Source organism: Penaeus monodon, chromosome 26 (genome assembly GCF_015228065.2).
Source record: "Penaeus monodon isolate SGIC_2016 chromosome 26, NSTDA_Pmon_1, whole genome shotgun sequence".
NCBI lineage: Eukaryota > Metazoa > Arthropoda > Malacostraca > Decapoda > Penaeidae > Penaeus > Penaeus monodon.
Window position 1 is genome coordinate 28,708,327 of NC_051411.1, and position 8,078 is coordinate 28,716,404.

At 38.6% G+C, this 8,078-nt stretch overlaps 1 protein-coding gene across 3 annotated transcripts in view; it reads right to left on the reverse strand.

Annotated features, from left to right (window-relative positions):
* Nucleotides 1-300: 300 nt before the first annotated feature.
* Nucleotides 301-8,078, reverse strand: part of LOC119590052 (organic cation transporter protein-like) — a 38,309-nt gene continuing 30,531 nt past the window's right edge. The window contains exon 15 of one of the 3 annotated variants that reach the window (XM_037938793.1): nt 301-1,090. The gene's annotated coding sequence lies outside the window, so the exon portion shown is untranslated. The remainder of the gene's footprint in view (nt 1,091-8,078) is intronic. The other 2 variants (XM_037938795.1, XM_037938794.1) reach the window with 2 other exon arrangements.

Below are 8,078 nucleotides of genomic sequence, written 5' to 3' on the forward strand. Positions count from 1 at the left end.
ACTCGCAGACAAAGATAGATAGAGATATGATAAATCGAGAAGAGACAGATATTTGGAATAATAGATAGATGGAGAGAGAGAAAATGGGGGAAATGAGAGAGAGAGAGAGAGAGAGAGAGAGAGAGAAAGAGAAAGATAAAGCGTGAGGAGAGAGAGAGGAGAGAGAGAGATAAGGAGAGAGAGAAAGAAGAAGAGAGAGAGAGAGAAAGACGGCCGGAGAAGAGAGAGAGAGAGAGAGAGAGAGAGAGAGAGAGAGAGAGAGAGATTCTCTCAAACTATAACATGGTAGTCAAACTTCCGTTTTTATTTCAATATATTTATTCAAACACGTCTTACAAAATAACAACCAAAAAAAGGATTAAAAATAACATTATCAACATCTACACTTAATTCAGACACACTCTTTAATATTTTTTTCTCTCTTTATCCTAACCAACAACCATCATACACTCACAACAAACAACCATCAATATAAACCTAAAACGACGAAAAAATATGACAACGCTACGAACAAACGATCTAAGAAAGACAAAACCGTTTTCTTTGACATTGATTTTCCTGCTCAACGTATCACACTTGAGGAAAATTACGTGATTGTGTCGAGATTTTTTCACTCGTTTTCACAAGCACTGGCAGTTGCTTGATAATGGAAAAAATCGTCATGCTTATTAGATTTATATATGTTTAGATACGTACATGAATTTGCGTGTGTGTGCGTGTTTGTACGTGTGTTTGTTTGTGTGTGTGCGTGTGTGTGTGTGTGTGTGTGTGTGTGTGTGTGTGTGTGTGTGTGTTGTGTGTGTCTGTGTGTGTGTGTGCGTCTGTATGTGTATGCGTGCGTGCGTGTGTGTGTGATTAAAACAAATTTCTATCTCCCTCTTTTCGCACTTTAACGCTCTTTTTTTTGCAATTCACTCTTTCCTTTCATTCTCCTCCTTTATTTCGAGAGAGATATATGAGCCAGCAAAATCTCTCTATATAAATTTTCTTCCTTTTTCTGCTTCTTCTCTTTTCGTAAAACTCCTTTTCCTCTTTCAGGAGACAGAAAGAAGTGCTGTATTCGAACCACTGTTGTAGACATGACTGGTCGCTGGAAAAGGAAAATTAGAGAATGAAAAGTATTTGCATAATCATAAATATTAAGTTATACAACAACAACAACAAAAAAACTATCCAACAAAGAAATTATGTAACAATAGCTACTTTTCATCGTGAATGTGTAACAGCACAAACATACATGCAAAAAAAAAGTGACATTCGCTACCCCCATGTCGACCGGTGCCCAGTTCCCTTTCCTGTCAGTGCTATGCCCCATTTCCTAATAATTTCCCAGTCCGATTACATAGCTTTCGCCATTCCCCAGTCCTTCTCGAGTACCCTTACCAGCCATACGCTATTTCCCAATCATTTCCCAGTTCTCTTATATATCATTACCCATTCGCCAATCCTTCCCGAGAACCGTTACAGGTCATGCCCCATTCCCAATTATTTCCCAGTCCTTTTACATAGTTTTTCCCATTCCACCAGTTATTTACTTCCTTTTTTACATATCAATACTAATCTCCTGTCCTTTTCAGTTCCTTACAACCATTCACCATTCACCCTTCCAGCTCACTCCCAATAATTCCCTAAATCGCTTATCCCCTTCCCAACATACCCCATTCCAGATCAGTGCCCTTACCAGCCATTCCCCATTCCCCACTCCCTGTTACTATTCCCCCACTCCCTGCCTTCACATTCTCTAATCGCCATCCCCACTCCGTCCAATTCTCCATTCTCTGGCCCTCATTCCCCACTCACTGTTCCCATTTCCCCCACTACCCACCTTCCACTTTGACCCTGCAGTCCTGACATCAACACCACTCCCTGTGCACGCCTCCCACTACATGGGCATGCCTCGACCTCCTCCACAGTCTCGGGTGAGTCGGCTGTGGCCTGTTTCGGGGCAGCAGGAGGGCAGCGACCGGCGGCGACAGACAGCAGGCCGAACTAAAGACGTGGAAGGGACGCGTAGTGGACATCGCACTGGGGGGGGGGAGTGCTTTTTGTGTTGTTTTAACGTTATTATAGTTGTCTGTGTCTCTGATTCTTGCAGTTTTATCTTTCGTTTTTTATAGTATATTCTGTATTTTAAAAATAATATTGTTTTATTTTTATTCTAACACATAACCACACACACACACACACACCCACACACACACCACAACACACAATATATCTATAGATTATATAATATTAATAGATATATATATATATATATATAATATATTATTATATATACATATACATACATATTACCTATAACCCTACAAACAGATGCAACGGCAAAACACAGCACCCGCAAGCAACGATCACCAGCAGGTCGGCGATGAAGAGCGCGAGGGCGGAGGCGAGCCGAGCGCACATCGACGAGGTCCCGACGCTGATGTTGCGCACGCCCGTCGGCACGAGTCGGCGGAGTAGATGTAGGCGAAGCGAAGGGGGGGACCGACGAGTTGAAGAAACTTGCCGATGGTCGCGAGGGTCAGGTTGAGCCTACTTCCTCTTGGGGACGAGGCGGGGGAAGGAGGGGGGGGAGGGGTAGTAAGGGTTGGGGATAGGGTGACGGGGTGGAGGGTGGGGTGGGGGGATAGGGGGTTTTGTAAATGCGGATGGGTTGTAGAGTGTGTGGATGGACAATCTGTGACTCTGATTAAAGATCACAAAAACACACCCACACGCACAACGCACGCACAGTACACACATACACACAAATACACACACAATATATATATATATATATAGATATATATATATATATATATACTATAGATAACATATAGATATAGAGATATCTATATAATATATAATATATATACAAATTATATATGATTGATGTGTGTTTATAACCCGAGCACACGCCCCTACCTTTGGCACAGCAATTATGAGCAGGCCGGCGGCGCCGCAGAGTGATGAATGAGGAACGCAAGACTGAGTCGTCGTCCGAATCTACAGCCAAGAGCAATTTCGTTGTGTAGTGACGCATGAAAGCTGTTTTCTGTATGATTGTTATTATTAAAAAATGATAAAAATTTCGTCGAAGTAATTTTCTTTTTATTTCTTAATTTTCTTTAAAAAGATTTGGAATGGTCGATTACAGGACTTTTATGCTAATTATCCATAGATCTAAAGTTGCATTGCTATAATCCTCAATAAGATTTAATATACACAATTCGTGGGAAAAAGAAAATATATGTACCAAAAATACTGGACACGAAATGAAATAAAAAAGAAATAGAAGAAACAAAAAAACAAAAAAAAAAACACCCCGGGATCAAGCACTAAAGTTGACAATTTTCAAACCTTTACTGCTTTTCATATCATCCCTTTACTCTCCCATTCTACTCCACAGCATTCTTATCACCCTCTCCTCCTTCTCCCCGCCTTTCCCTCATCCCTCCTTACCCTCTCCTATTTCACTCTCTCGTATATTCTGCCCTTATCTTCTTTTTCCATCCGTACCCTGTACGCTTCTCCCACCCTTTAACACCTCTCCCCTTCCCCTCGTTCCTCCCCTCCTCCCTCATCTATCCAATTCTTACCTCTTAACATATACTCATCTCAACATTTGACCCTCCCTATCCAAGCATCCCCCATGTCCCCATCACCCCTCCCAACTTATCTTCCCAGCCCCCTCCCCCACCTCCCTCCTCACCTTCCTCTACCATTCACCCTCTCTCCCCTTCTTCACTATCTCCGTTACGCCCCTTTTCCGTACCAACAACCTGTAAAATATTATTAACTGGCGATTCTTAGACACAGCCTGTGCCCAGCTGTTACGGAGATTTTTAAACAATGGCAAAGTTCTGTGATTATTTCATTATAATTGAACATTCTGATTTGTCATATTGTGGCTGGTATTTCATAATTGTTCTCTGGCCTCATTTTGTCACCCAGGGAGTAACATCATGTATGACAGCGTGAAATGCCAGTGTCTTCAGTGAGGCGGGTGGAGAGGGTTGGATCCGCTGATCAAAGAAACGTTTGTCGGCTTAATCTTTAAAAATTTAGTGGGGGGGGGAGAGACCATATGTTAGTATGGATTATGTACTTTATTTCAACGAGTAATTTTTACCCAACATGACTAAATAATCACAGTTTAGAAATATCAAACGTAGTAATACTATACTACAGTTTTTGGTTTGGTATAATCTTTCCCCACGGAGAGACCAACACAGCGGTTCTCACTCGGTGCCGCATTAGCAAGGGGGGATTTGCATTATCGCTTCCTTTACAGCTAGGACAGACGAAACTAGTGTGACCGCCCCTTAACCCATCCACACCCTACCCCACACTCATAACCCCACTCCTCTAGCCCCTTCAAGACACCGTCCCTCCCCCAGCACCTCATTACCAACCCCTCGCCCTCGCCCACACCAGTACCCTCCTTCGGCACCTCCAACTCCTCCGAAACACTCTCTCACTTCTCAGAGCGTCCAGCAGGACGCGAGATATGAGGGGATCTACACTAGGCCGCCCATGAACACCATGAGGTAAACGGAGGCGTCGATGTACCCCGCTGAAGTGCTGAGGCAGTAGTTAGACCTATGCTGACGACGAACCAGGCGAAGCAAGATGATGAGGCAAAGTGGCGCATGTTCTTGGTGCTCAGGAGGGTCACTTTTGGGGGAGAAGAGGGAGAGGAAGGCGTGGGAGATGAATGGGATGGATGGATAGGTGGGTAGACTGATTGGTAGATAGGTTGATAGACTGGTAGATAGACAGGCACACAGGCAGAAAGACACACACACACACACACCACACACACACCACACACACACACACCACACACACACACACAACACACACACACACCATATATATCTATCTATCTACTACTATCGATCTTCTATTATCTATCTATTATCTCATCTATTATATATATATAATATATATTATATATGATATATATAGTGATCGAAGGGTGAAGCGAGAGGAGGAAAGAGAGGTTATGAGAATGAACATGCGAAGAATTAAGAATGAAAACAACACGCAGGAGGACGGAGTGGAAAAGGGAATATAGATATCTTAATTAGTGAAAGAACTTACAGAAGAAACAAAACAAACCTATGACAAAGCAATGATAGAAGTATTATAACAACTGCATTATTTCACGACATATGATACACTCACTCAAAATTCAGAATTACAAGATGAATCAATAATTTTTCTCGATGCTTTTAAAGAAGTTCACGATTTTTCGAAGACGTTGAGGACGCTGTTTTGTTCTCTGCTGTTCATTGATGAGGCGGAGAGAGAACTGTTAGCGGATGGTGGCGATGCGCTGTCGCTGCATGTCAGTATTCATGAATAAGGTAAAAGGAAAGAAAAAAAGTACTTTAAATATGTATGTATGTATATTATATATCTCATATTATATAATATATATATTATATATATATATATATGTATATATATATAATTTATATATTTCATAGATTAATATATTACTATATATATATATAGATATATATACTTATATTCAGATACTTTATATATAATGTTTATGTTTAGATATATTATGTATAGGTATGTATATATATATACACATACAAACAAACAAAACACACACACACACACACATACTACTATATATATATATATATGATACGTAACTCATTATATATATATATATTATATATATATATAATATACTATACACCAATTACACAGTACCTGTGCGGCATGTGCATGTGGTGAAGCATGCTTTGTCGTTTCTGTGTATTGATGCCAGATGTATAATGTGTCCTTGTCATCTAAAATTCAATCCATATCAGAAAGCAACTCAAGCCAACAGGCAAAAAAAAAGTAGAAATCACAAATCAGCGCAAGATAATAACACCATGCAGTTAGTGGCACAGCAATAAAGATATATCATTTATTTTACTTCATGTATCTGTATTCTATTTTTGTTAATTTCCTAATATAAGACAGATATTATTGTAGCATTTGTATGTTACCTAATAAAAAGTTTGAAAGTTAGTTATTTAGCATTTATTTAACTATATAAGCTGAGCCACACACACACACACAAACACACACCAACACACATATAATATATACATATATATAATATATATATATATATATATATATATATATAATAAATAATATATATGTACATATGTGTGTGTGTGTGTGTGGCGGTTGTAACTAAAGGATGGTTTAACCTAGAAGGCTATGTGCACGCACACACACACACACGTATGTGTGTGTTGTGTTTGTATCACATCTTTAGTTCAACCAACCCTAGCTAACTGCCCCTAAGCGTGGATAGCTGGCTACATTGTGTGTTGTGGGCTACATTACATTATTAACCGGTTATGTATCCGACTTTTATTGGGACAAAAAAAATCAATAGTACTGTGTATATTTTCTATCCACCTGACCTTCGGTCAGGTGTATTTAAGCTTTCTAAGAATTTACCATGATGCATTGAATAAATCAGCATTTCTCGTAGAGTAACATACGAGAACCTGATTTATAACAGCGAACACTGAAGGTAAAATTCCGTTAATCAGTAGTGGCTCTTGGGATCAGCACGCAGTGCACGAGGCGTGGGAAAGCTGTGAGCATCATGCACGAAATATCAAGCAGAATGCAGTTTTGCCCAAAAAAAAAAAAACTTAGCTCGTTCTTCTCACAATCTTACCTCTGCCTGGGCGATCTTTGCTTCGGGTTTCCAACTGGAATTATTCGAGATCAAAAAAATCCTATCAGGTTTCTCTATATACTGTCTACTTGTCCCTCGTACCCAATTCCATTTTTCTTGAACACCCGTCTATGAACAGTCATTTTACGGAGCTATTTTCAATGTTATAGACATATATAAAATTATGTAAGTTTGGTTTATAACCAAAACAAAGGGAATTGAATACAGATATTAATATTATAATCTGTCTCTGGTGAGAGGGCCGATTTCAGTTGTTTGACAATGAGTTTTGTATTCAAGTATGTATTATCGAAAATTGAAAAAAAAAAAAAAAAAAAATATGGGTGTGAGAAAGCGCTTCTTGATTTATCAATGGAAAACATACGTTCAATACCAATTTGATAAGTATGAATTATGACGGCTGTTTGGCGGTTATGGAATCTATTTATTAAGAAAAAAAGTGGAGTTTTTGTTTTTTTTTTTCGCCTAAAAATTGCAATAATATAGAGTAAATTATACAAATAATAATATATCTAGCTGTATCTGATATATCACATGCACCCTTATTGGTAACTGCGATGACGTCATTTGGCTCCGCCCCCTCTTCACCTCTGTTTAATCTGTGAGATACTTTATGATGATAAGCGCTTTTTCAATATAACTTCTTTGGAATTTTTTTTGGCAATAACAAGGGAAAAAACAATAATCAAAAGAAATTTAGTCTAAAAGAAATAAAAATCGTAATATTTGCGAGAATGACGACAAAGAGGCGAGCTTAGCTCGGCAGTTGCCATAACTAGTATTTTCATCAAGAGGGTTGTGATACGGACATAGTTAATAAGTAAATTGAGACCTTTAATTTTGGCGCTGATGTGATGCGAGTTCGTAGCGAGTCAAACGGATTTAACTTCTAATTATTTTTAACAAGAACTATTCTCTTCTCGTTCTTTATATTCAGCCTTTTCTTGCTTTATTCTCTATTTCTGCTATATCACATCCATTATATTTTATTCTCATCATTAGCAGAATTTTCATTTACATTTATACGTCACATACAAATCATAGCACTATGAAAACTTCTACCGTTCATTATTTCTCATGTAATTAAAATCAGTTTTCGAAATTTTGCCAAAGGAAAACAAACACTGTTAAAACCAGGCATGTAATTTGCAAAAACATTCTCCATCTGGACAACTACAACAAAAAGAAATAGAGAAAGAAGCCAAAGAGGCACACCAAAAAAAAAAACAGATTATCTATCTGAACAATACACTCACCTAATAGATAAATATATACATACCAATATAAGTAAATGTGTAAATTAATAAATGCAATAAAGATATCAGTAACCTCTCCTGAACTCATGGAAACCCAAAGGTAATGAATT